Source organism: Pteropus alecto, unplaced genomic scaffold (assembly GCF_000325575.1).
Source record: "Pteropus alecto unplaced genomic scaffold, ASM32557v1 scaffold131, whole genome shotgun sequence".
Classification (NCBI taxonomy): Eukaryota; Metazoa; Chordata; class Mammalia; order Chiroptera; family Pteropodidae; genus Pteropus; species Pteropus alecto.
In genome coordinates this window covers 13802291-13814831 of record NW_006434709.1, presented here as the reverse complement: position 1 = coordinate 13814831, position 12541 = coordinate 13802291, and the positions used below count along the sequence as shown (strand labels likewise).

General features: G+C 38.8%; 1 pseudogene; it reads right to left on the bottom strand.

Annotated features, from left to right (window-relative positions):
• Window positions 1-11730: 11730 nt before the first annotated feature.
• On the bottom strand, window positions 11731-11849 carry LOC112478031 (annotated as a pseudogene).
• Between the last annotated feature and the right edge of the window lie 692 nt (window positions 11850-12541).

The following is a 12541-nucleotide window of genomic DNA, read 5'->3' as shown; positions in this document are numbered from 1 at the left end:
GAAAGATGAGAAAGTTTTAAGTATAAAGTTTATTTAGTAAATGTTTACTTATTGTCTATTATGGGCTGGACATTATCTAGAGATACACTGATTTAAAAAAGAATGCCTAATCATGGAGAGAATAGTGTATAAGATGAGACAGTTAATTAACAAATAATGGCACAGGTAATTATTGAAACACTGTTGGTACTTGCCCTGAAGAAAAGATAAAAATGAGCATGTGACAGGAGGCCCTGGGCTGGGCTGGGGGCTTCAGAAGAAACTTCTTAGAGAAAGACTGACCTGATTTTCATTTATCTGAGAATCACAAGTTACTGAGACATAGCAACTCCATTGCTAATGAGATTAGAAAGCCTTCCTTGATTACAGCATCCTTTTGGGGTTGGGATTGGCATTGAATGGCACAAAAGATAGCCATTAGAGTTCACTCTGACAGCACTAAATATCCGGCCACCACTGCAGAAGCATAGAAGGCTAGCAGTTTGTTTCTCTCCAGTTCTCTAAATTGCCCTACCATCCTGTTCCTTCTTCACTCTGGTGATGAGTTTGACCAAAAAAAGCAACTAACTACTTTGAAAGCAATTGGTGGAAGCAGGAAAAACAAAATGCATGTTATGTTGTAGATATTTTGGGAAGTAGGAAATGGGTTTATTAATAACATGTTTCAAGGAGATGAAAGGACAGGCTTGATTTTGGTCAGGCAAGAACTTCAAAGATGCAGTTTCCAAAGTCCCATCACCAGGGAGCTTTTAAAGAAGTCAGAGTGGTCTGGATGTTCTAGTTCTTGTTCTTTTAAGCCTCTTTCTCCCTGTTGGGAATACAAGGAAAGTTGCTGCTTTCCTTTGCTCTTGAACTTGATTGAGGGCTTCACCAACTAAGACCTTATTTTCACTTTGAAGTAATTTAAGCACTAGAGTGGGGCTGGCAAGCAAATTTGAGGTGCAAGCCCCTGTAGCTTTGGATAGGCTATACTTGAATCCTGTGCCTTTTTGAGAAGTTGAGGTGTTGGGTTGTTGGTTCAGTTGATTGGATTATGGTCTGACCTTGTGGTAGATATACTTAGTTATGTCTAGTCACCTATGATGAACTCATGTTCTTAGTTATGTATCAGAGAGCTCCTCTGTGATTCTAAACTTATGGCAATATTTTAAACACTGGCTAATTTTTCTTGTACATCAGTGTTTAAATATAGAAAACCAAAGTGAATCCCCATGTTTACTTTAACTGGCCTTTGTTTACCAAGCTCGATATCGAGCACCTTTGGAATCAAGCTCTTAAACAGTAATGTGAAACATTCTAATGGATTCCAGCCTGTACACATTGTTAAATAGGGCTTAAAATTTTTTTTTTTTTCGGATCGATCAGATTAAGACAAATTTTAATAATAGAGGTTTGATCATATTAAAATTGGAATTATTTGCATGGTTTTTCTAGGGTTGATGTCACTTCTCCTTTTCGAGTATCATAGGCCAACCTCTACTTATTTCATTTATTTGAAAGTTTACAGATGTGTAAGTAAGTTTGGGAAACAGTTACCAAGCATACAAAAAGAAAAGACTGTTGTTAACCTAAACAAGTTTGAACTTCTCTCTGAGAAATTTTAATAATATTTAAGCCTTTAGAAATTTGGATATTATTAGGCAAGCCTAGGCTTCAGGTCATTTTGCAAAGGGGAATGATTCTTAAAATATTACATATTAAGACAAATGTTTATTTATCCCTAGTGTGATTGTGAAATTAGTGATTACTCCATTCCTATCCAAATATGACCTGTCTTTATTTTGCAACAGTTGAAAATAAATGTCTTATAAAAAATAAATTCTTTGCTAAGGGAAAGTGAAAAAGTTGTTCCTTATATAACAATGAGAATTTTACTAGGGTCCAAAATACATTCTATTATGGCAGAGGGAAGCATTGTGTGTTAGAGTTACATTGCTTGGAGAGACACTGCTCCTAACACGTACCATTTTATTTCACAGTTATTTCTGAGCACCCGCTGTGGCTTAAGCATGTTGCTGGTGGAATAAAGACGAACAGAGCAGAGAGGGTCCTGGCCCTTGTGGAGCTTAGTGTCTCTGTGTGTGTGCGCCACATTCATTTCATGTCGTGTTGCTTTTCATTACGGTTTTATATATTTCTTTCATTTGACCATTATTCCAGGTATTTGAGATATACATTTTTTCTTGGTAGATAGGCAGAGAATCGAGGCTCTGGAATGCTCTAAGAGTAAAAGTCAGCTTCCAAATAGCACACGATTGATCCTCTGTTTTGGGGCACACACGATACTGCCTTATGAAATTTTACAAAAAATAAGGCAGTGAAATGCCAGACTCACCGAACATTCAGGATCAGCATTTTGGTAGCAGTGCCGTTAGACCTATATTATAAGGTATTTAAAAGTATCTGGAAGTAGGGGTAAGACCAAAATGGTTATTTATAGTGGCTGAGAAACCCCATATTGGCCATAAGATTATGGCATTAGGTCTGCATTGCGTTAATGATTTTGATTTTAATTATTCTTCTATTAGGAGAACAAAAATAAGGATGATCTTTAACTATCAAGTATACAAAGATGGCCATGTACTTCGTAGAAATTATTTTAAGCATATTTTATTTGAGTCAAGGTAGGTGATTTTGAGACTTACAGACATTGGAAAAGCTGACATTTCTAGCTCTGTTTTCAAAATAAAGCTAGTTTAAAAATTTTTTAGGGCTCGTACATTTATATTTAGAATCTAGATGTTATTGTTTTTAGGCAGAGAAAAGAAATAAGGTACTTTGTTTAAAATGTTAATTTAAAAAATAGTAAATGAGGATAATTTTTATGCAGTATATTAAGAATTTTTCTTTCATTTGAGGCATTCAGTAAATCTGTTTATGGTTTCACTGTTCTTTGTACAGTTTACTCTGTAAAATGGAGGAAGGTGAAGGAGATGCTCTGTTTTCCCCCTTATATTGTACTCTTCCTTTTTGTAGAAATGCATTCTTGGTCATACTGCGTAATGTGTTATTAAGCCATAGTAATTTTTTTTAAGTAAGGGAAGATTTATTGATAGAAAAAAAGCCCTAGTAGTTCCTCCAATCCACCTTTAGTGATGGGTTCTTTTTAATGGATTGTTTTAAAATAAAATGAATTATGATCATTATATGTTTCTCTAGAAAAGTCTTTAAAAATAATTAATTTCCTTTATAATAAGGGTTAATTTTGTTCCTCGAAACAGTGGAGCTTGGTGTTAACTTGCCCATGTTAAAAAATAAAATTTGTCTCTGGAGTTTTATTTGTAAAACTGGAACTAGCCTTCCAGTGGCATCTTTCATCATTGTAGGAAAGAGGTTATTTCTGAATATTGGGAATGAAGGTGTCAGTCTGTTTGAGCTGCTGTAACAAAATACCATAGATGGGGTGGCTTATAAACAATAAACGGTTATTCCTCATAGTTCTGGAGTCTGGAAAGCCCAAGAGCCAGGCTCCAGTATTTTTTGTCTGGTGATAAACATTACACGGTTATTCCTCATAGTTATGGAGTCTGGAAAGCCCAAAACCCAGGCTCCAGTGCTTTTGGTGTCTGGTGAGGACTGCCCCGTGGTTTATAGACTGCTGTCATCTTGCTCCAACCTCATGTAGTGGAAGAAATGAGGTTACACTCTGGATGTCATCTATAACAGCACTGATCCCATTCATGAGGGCTCTGCCTTCATGACTAATCTCCTCTCAAAAGCCACACCTCTAGATGCCATCACATTGGGCATTAGGATTTAACATGTGAATTTCGGGGAGACACACACATTCAGTCTATAGCAGGAGGTTTATAATGGGCGCTTTAGTCTTTGAGTATTGTAGACAGAAAATGGCTAAACCATCACTGTTTCCCTCAAGTACAGCTGTGAGTGTTTGTGGAGAGCAGCTCACTGTGAAATTTTTGTATCAGAGACGTGATGAATGGGACCCATGGTATGGGACATTCTGATTCTTTTGTACAAAGAAATATGCTCTTTATTTTGTGATCTTCTAGGCCTGACTTCAAAGTCTTCACTTACTTAAAGGTGATACACATTTTCTCTTAACTTAGACAGTGTTTCTTAAACTTTTTTTCATTATTCCTTTTCTTTACCGGGAATCTTTTAGACATTTTTTTCCTAATCTCCCACCCATGAAATTTTAATAACACAGAATGCTGGATCTCTATGCTTATGTGAAAATGAGTGAATTTTTTCACTCCATCCCCAAAATAAATTTTCATTCTTTGGGAGCAATACCACCCCCATTAAGAATGCACAGAGCTAGGAGGCTTGGTTAGGTGGGTTGCTGCCCTGTGCAGTAATTAGAATTTGAACAGAGTTAACCTGTTTACTTCTTTAAGAACCTTGAGTCCATTAGATATTTTTCTGATATATGGGCCACTATTAAAGTTTTGTGCCTCAAAATACAGGCAAAATTATTTGTTTAAAGCATGGGCTTTGCAGCCATACACACCTGGTTCAGATCCTCTTGGCTTCCTCATTTCCTTGCTATGCTACCACAGGCAAAACCTTAGTTTATTCATCTGTAAAATAGGACTAATAATAATATCTACCTCAAAAGTTTGCTGGGGAAGACTGAATAAAATAGCAAGTAAAGTACCATTGACATATAAAGTAAACCAGCAAGAAAATTAAATTATTTGTAATAGTATTAGACTTTTCTTTGGTTGTTAGACTCATCCGTTCTGCATTTTAAAGATTAGTTTGAGTTCTGATGGTCCTGGATTCAATAATTTATTAAAGATATTATAGATGTTGGGTTTAGAGCTGTGTGACTCAATCCAGTTGTTTAACTCTTTGGTAGGCCCCAGTTTCCACATTTTATTAAGATAGAAAACAAAATAAACTGGTCGGAACTTCGTATATGGTGGTAATCCTAAGAAATATAAATTAATTATGTTTGCCCACTAAACGACAGAGATTCTTGGATTTTAAAAATAAGAGAAATACCTAAAACAAAGATGAAAAGATGAACTAGCAGAATGGAAAAAATATATACCAGTCAAATATTCTATCAATAAAAGTAGAATTAATGTGTAAATAGGGAGAAAATAGAATATTTTATAACATTAACAACCTACCAAAAAGATAAAATAATTGTGATTTTTATATGTATCCAGGGAATTAGAAGGAAAATCTGATCAGACTGTGATCATAGTGGGAGCTTTTAACATGCTAAATAAAACAGATGAAAATTAGTATAGGGTATTTGAAGGCCACCTTTGACGAGGTTTAATTATTGAGCATCTCTCAGCACCCTTCTGTCTCCAAATGGTCTATGAATTTTGGTGAGTTTGTACAGCTGTGTCATACTTTTTATATAGTTGATGTGTTCCTGTAAAGCTGTAAGTAACTTGGATGATTTAAAAGGTAAATGATACTGTTAAACAGTAACCTTCAAGGCCAAAAGTTTTTCTGAAAGAGTTTATTGAGCCAGAAAAAGGACCAGGACCTGAGGCATGCAGCCTACACTACCAGCAGCAGGGCTAGGTGGGGAAGACAAACGTGCCTGCCATCCTGGGGTTGACTCTAATATGTAATCAGTTTGAGAAAGAAAGATGTAAATTGTTTTGAAAGACTTTACCTTGGCTCTAGATAAGGGGCCAGAGAAGATGAAGCAGAGCTAGTTCTGGCGTAGGTGTGTAATTTATAAGGTAGAAGTTTTTGCTGCTCTTGGATTGGTTGTGGGCATCAGGAAAGTTCACTCAAACACAGGATATGGTGGCATCTGGTGGTTGGCTGTTCTCTCTGTAAGAGCTGAAATGGCCATGTCTTCGTGAGCAGAGAACTCACAATCTTTAGAATGGTATCTTGGGGCTTTTTTGTGGAGCTAGCTCCACGAACCTGAGTATGTTGGCCAAGTTTATTCACCACCTTGGTGCTAGGTGTGGCTTCCTGCAGATATTCCTCCTTATTGACTGTTTTTATGCATGCTGCAGGATTCTTGGATGGGCAAATTGCAAGCAGGGTATACATCTGCTTTCTGGTGACTGAAGAGCTGAGAAAGGTGAGGCAGAACTCTTAACAGGTCTCTTTCTGGAAATGCTCAGGCACCCGGTTTGGTCTCTGAGAGTCCCTGAGCAGGAAGATAGCACACACACCAGCAGTCCAATACATGCTTTTTCAAGTCTTTATGAGCATAGTGGAAGGGTTTTAAGTGTTTGCGGAACATTTGGTCTGTGAATTCTGCCAAAGTAATTGTTAGCATATGGTTTTCCTCCTCAAAAAGGATTGGCAAATGTTAGTCACCTTTTTAAGTTTTGTTTAACTTATTTGAGCTTTTAATTAAGATTGGTTGTGTGTGTGTGTGTGTGTGTGTCCTCTTTTTTGCTTTACTCTCTGAAATCTGAGTAGTTTAGATTAAAAAAAAAATTATTTTCATAAATAAAAACTAAAGAGGGAAGCCGAAATTTTAATATGCACATGGAGAGGCACCTTATTAAATGTGTATTCATGTTCATTAGCAGCTTTGTCTAAAAATGTAACTTTCTGGAAAGCACAGAGCTTGCCAGGTCCATGCTACTCAGAGGAGTATGTGTTGTGGGCTTTGCGACTGATGGAGATAGACCAGGGTGGCAGCTTGAATTGACATTGCTCCTATGGCTTCACCTTCCAGTCCTCCATCTACTAGTTTTTCACCCACCTAGCCAGCCCATAAATAAATAATTAGCAAACATTTAATGTTTCTAGGCACCCCGGTAGAAGTTGAGAGATAAAGACATTATGATGGAGACATGACCTCAAGTCTTTGGCCTATTGACAATACGTAAACAGAAGTTTTGTAATTATGAAAAAATCTTATAATGATAAGTGATAGGTCAAAGTGTATATGTCTGGGAGGGAGTACAGATGTGGGCTGTCCAAGGTTGTCTAGTTTAGGCGGTGGTGGTGGGTAATTAGTGGTGGCTTCCTGGAGGAAGTGATACATTCATTAGGATTTGTGGGAAAGGTGGAGAGCTGTTTGGGTACTAGTTTTGGAAGCGAGACAAGAACATGAACTTTTTCCTCAGGAACTGCAAGAGCTTAGGACAGGAATAGTGGGTTTAGGACAAGAATATTAAGACCTGGTTGGAGAGCTGGGCAGGATCCCCTCATGAAGGATCTCATTTCTCTTCAAGCTTTCTGACATTAGTCTAAAGGCATGGGGAGTTAGTATTCTGAAGGCATGGGCATTGGTGGGTGTTAGTTCCAGGAATGAAATGATTAGAATTATATTTGAGAAAGATCCCTCTGGTGGCAATGCAGGGAAATGGATTAGGGGTTAAAATTAGAGGTGAGGCATCGGGTAGCAAACTATTGCTTGAGCTAACTCACAAAGTTTCCAGGAGGTAGAAGCAGCCATGGGGCGTGAATATGGGAGGAGAGGGAGAAATGAAGGATGACTGAAGGGTTTCTGGCTGAGGCAACCGGGAGAAATCAGGGTGCTAGTTAGTGAGGGAGTGACAGGAAAAACAGGGCTTGGAGAGAGGAATTGTGAGTTTAGTTTTAGACACTGATTTATTGATCCGTAGGAGATAACTACACTTAGCCATCCAGGGAGCAGTTGTCAGCACAGGGTAGGAGCCAAGACAGGGGAGTGGGTAATGTCTGCCCCCCAGGGATTTTGTACAGTTACAGAAGAGGGTAGGAGAGGGAAGCTTAGAGATAAACTGTAAAGAACAAAAACCTGTGCATTGGTCTAATACCTGTGTGACATGGAAAATAGATGTGGGATCTTGGAAAGTAACAGAAAAAATAAAATGTTTTTTGTCTGGGCTTTGCCAGGTATTGACTTTCATAATTTTAATCAGTAAAGAGGAGAACTAATAGAATACTCCTAAGATTTGGAACAATGATGCTCCAGTTTCCTTCCTAATGGTTATGACCTTGTAGCAGGCAGCACATGCCAGAGCTGTAGGAACCTCTTTGCCTCATAGGTCCAAGATAATTGTTACTCATCTATTTTTGTCTTGGTCTTAGTGAAGCAGAAAATGATGAAGCTTTTAGAATTTCTTTTTATCTTTTGGAAAATTCTAGTTCAGAGGACATGGAGTAGAGAAGAGAAATTTGGTGGAGAAGGCTTGGCTTTTTTTACATATTCCTTTCTGTCTGTCTGTCTCTCTATCTCTGTCTCGCGCACGCTCTCTCTCTCTGTCTCTCTGTCTCTCTGTCTGTCTGTCTCTCTGTCTCTGTCTCACGCACGCTCTCTCTCTCTATCTCTCTGTCTCTCTTTCTCTCTGTCTGTCTGTCTCTTAGGATGAAGAAGAGCAGGGAAGGTAGATATGTGCTTTTAACCATCTTCCCAAAACCTAGCCATAAAAAGCATGGTTATTATGCATATTGCAGCCAGGATATTACTGCTTTTTATTCATTCAAGGATTATTTAAAAAGTTCCTGCTGTGGTGATCAAGTTGAATAGAATCTGGGCCATCACGCAGCCCGCAGAGGCAATGAGAACCCTTCCCTGGTAGAGGAGATTGGGTTTTTTCATGCCAACTTTACATAGTCTTCTCAAGCTTTCCTAAAGGCAGATCCACCAGGCAGAATTCCAAGATGGCCAGGCTTCCTCTCTTCTCTCCTCCTAATCTTCCCACAGCCATTTAAGAAGTACAGATTACTTCACTGGCCTTTGGGACACATGGCTGATGGCACCTTGGGAAAATCTAGCCTTTTATAGATAACTTCCTGGGGACACCTATCTGTGTGATACAACTGCCTTCATAGCTGACACAGTTCCTTGTTGAAATGGGTTAAAGGATAATTATGTGTTTGCAGCATGCTGCATTTTCTGGACTCCCCATGCTGTGTGCACACCTGTCCATGCTCTTTCCTGGATTCTGACTATCCCTTTATCCTCACATCGCTCCACTGTTGCTGTTGAATTCCTGTTGTTGCTGTTGAATACTTAGAAGGACCCTTTCACTATGGCCCTGGTGGGGATGTGGGATGTTTTGCTTTGACATTGCCCTGAAAATTAAAAAATGTCCCTGATATCCACATTCTTAGAAACCTGAATGAAGCAATACCTTATAGCATTAATATTTCTTTGTACACAGACTAGTATCAAATTTTAAGACTCTAAATGTTAAGAGCAACTGTAAAATCACTCAATAGAATATACTTACTGGCTTAGGTGCTTCTCACCCTCATTTTTGTTTTAAGGGACAATGGTGTTAAGAATACCATTAAAGAATTATTAGGGGAAAAATATGCTTATGTTCTCGTTAAGGACTTATTTTAAGCTTAAGGAAAGGATTAACACTTTCTCATTGAGAAATTTGTGGAAAGCAGTTGGTGATTTGGGGGATAATTCAGTAGTAGGAAAAGATTCATGGGGAGCAAAGGGTTGTGGCTGGGTTTACTCAAGAGTCAGGTGTGGTGAAGCTAGGGCACAGGTTGGTTAGCTGCCCAGAAGGCTGCGGTGTGGCTTGTTCTCAGCGGTCAGCAGGTGGCACCAGATAGCCAAAACCAGTCTAGAGAGAGGTGTGTGATGGATAGATTTCACCTGGGATTGTGTGAAATCGCTCTTTCTATGCTTTCATAAATTTGGAATTACTAGCACTTTTACATTTTCCCCTTAGAGATGGCAGCCTCCAAGGCCGAACTTTATAAAAGTCTTTGATATTGATATAGTCAAGAAAATTAACCATCTCAAAGTTCAAATGACAGTATCAAATTTTAAGACTCTAAATGTTAAGAGCAACTGTAAGATCACTGAATAGAATATACTTACTGGCTTAGGTTTTTGAAATATTTTGTTTTTATGAAATCTTATAAATACATGGCTAATATAGTTGTTAAAAATAGTTTATCTACTGACAAATTTATGTTGTTGGGATTGATTGTCTGCCTGATGGGAATGCAGGATTTTATACACAACAAAGATGTTTTTGTGTGAGCAAAGATGGGTGACTATTTGAGTTACAGATGTCTGGCTCAGTTGTAAGGTGGACACAGTGCTTTTTCCTTAGGAATATGTAGAGTGTGTTGGTGATGTTCTTGAGTAACTGGGGATGAAACAGCTAATGACAAAAGGGGAGGCAGTTCTATGTTCTTCCACCAATAATTATTAAGTGCAGTTCATTTGTTTCAGCTTAGTTTATTTACTATGGGAACCTGGTTGCATGTGACACTTGTGCTAGAACTTGAGAAAAGCTACATTTGAAGCACAATAAGAGAAGTGTTTCTTTTCTGCATATGTGACTTTATTTTCTTTGTATGGTGGCATTTGTGAGGGGAAAAATCAGCTCTAGTGATTATTTTGTGGTTGCTGGTGGTGGTCAGGTTTTTTTAGTGCATAAACTCGAGAGATGAGGCCTGCTTACTCTGGTCCGTGTGCATATTCTTGGTGCACAGCGAATGAGACTTTCATTAAATAAGCATATGATAAATTATTGAATCTTAAGATGAAGGAGTGGGACAGGATGGGAGGGAGAACAAACGACATTTTCCTTGGGACTTCCTCCTTCTCTTCCTCTTAACTTACCTAGCTAGCTTTGTATATAAAACATATAGAAATTTAAACACACAAGTGGGAATTAAGAACTCGTCCTTGCTGAAAATGTATCTTCCATGCAGCACCAGGATTTATCTTTTAAAAACATAACATCCAGTAGTATCAGTTATTAGCTGAAAATCCTGCTGTGCCTTTCATCGCACTTAGGTTCACAGAGCCCTTTGTGGTCTGGTCCCACCTACCTTTCCAACCTCATTTCCTTGGCTGTCCCCCTGACCACCAGACAGATTCCAGCCGCACTGACCTAGTCATTCCTCCAACAAGTGATGGGTGTCTCACTGTAGAGCCTGTACACAGGCCGTTTCCTTTGCCTGGAATGCCATTCCTTTTGCTCAGGGCGTGACTTGTACCCTTTTGACATTGGGATCTCAGTTTAAATAAACACTGACTGAGAGAGGTCCTCCCTGACCACCAAATCTAAAATGTGTTCTTACTCACCTTCTATCATATCACTTCACTTTTATTTTCTTTCAACCGCCTTGCTTTTAGTCTGGCTCCTCCTACCAGGACATAAGCTCAACTAGAGCCTGGTCCTTATCCTTGTTTACTGTTATCTCTAGCATCTGGAACTGGCTGAGCATGGAGTAAGTCCTCAGTACATTCTGGATGAATAATAGTTGTATTGAGGAAGCCATATTGAAAGCTAAATGTATTTATTTCTCTTAATTTTATTAGGTATTGTAATAAACTGAAGACAGCAGTGGGCCAAAAATTGAGGCCTAGATTTTTGTTTCCCATTTATCCCTGAAAAAATTGTGTGACCATGGGTGGATCCCTGGGGTGTGGGTAGTAAGAATTCATAGCAACACAGCAACATAAATTATTGCAGCCATTACTTATTGAATATCTACTATGTACCGATACTGTCCTTGGTGCCACACATTTACTATCTCATTTAATCTCAGGCATCAGTTTTCTAATATGTAAATGAGATGTTTAGATGAAATGATCTGTTCTCTTATATAACATTTTATGAATTTCCAGGAGAAGCTTAAAGATTATAGTTTATGTTGACACATAATAGAAATAAATGAGTTCATTCAGAAGCCCCAAGTAGCTGTTCATCTAGCTCTGATAAAACTTTCAAATTGCAAAGTTTATTTTTTTATTATATATTTATTATTTTTTTATTTGTTAGGCGAAGCAACCCTTGGTTGACCTCACAGATTGCAATGACCTTGTCAACTTACAGTCTCTTGTTTTTTAATTTTTTATGCCTGCAGCACCTGGTCTTCCTAGGTGGTCTCCCATCCAAGTAATAACCAGGGCTGACCCTGCTTAGCTTCCGAGATCAGCCGGGATCAGGCTTGTTTAGGGTAGCATGGCTGTAGACTAAAGTTGTGAAGTTTAAATTTTAGAAAGAAGGAAGAAGCTCATCCTTTGTTGGGCATTCATCATATTCAACTCTCTCAACAATTTATAGAGTTATCTTCCCTCTTTGATGGTTGGGGAAATGGAAGGTTAGAGATGTTAAGTACCTTGGCCAAGGTCACACACATGTTTTGAAGAAGTGCTGAAAGTTCAAAACCAGCTTTGCTTGACTCCAGAGACCTGTTCTTGATCTGTGTAAATTGTTTTACCTTCTACTCACCTTTATCCCAGTAGGTTTTGTGGGGTTTCTGCACTCTTTAGATGACTCCACAAGTTTTTCCTTGTCTTTCTCACAGAATTCTAAGGAGGAGCTGATGTGGAGGAGCCGCTGAGACAGTTCAGGATGACGACCACAGTAGCCACAGACTACGACAACATTGAGATCCAGCAGCAGTACAGCGATGTCAACAACCGTTGGGACGTGGATGACTGGGACAATGAGAACAGCTCCGCGAGGCTCTTTGAGCGGTCTCGCATCAAGGCTCTAGCAGGTAAGTGTCCTTCATACTCTGTCACAGAGGCCCAGGATGCCTTACGGTTCCTTTTAAAATCATCCACCCTGGCTCCCTTACAAGACCGGCTCACCTCCACTTAAACATGTCCCATGAGAGCTAGCTGACCATTGTATAAAGTAACCAGTTCCATATTGGGAGA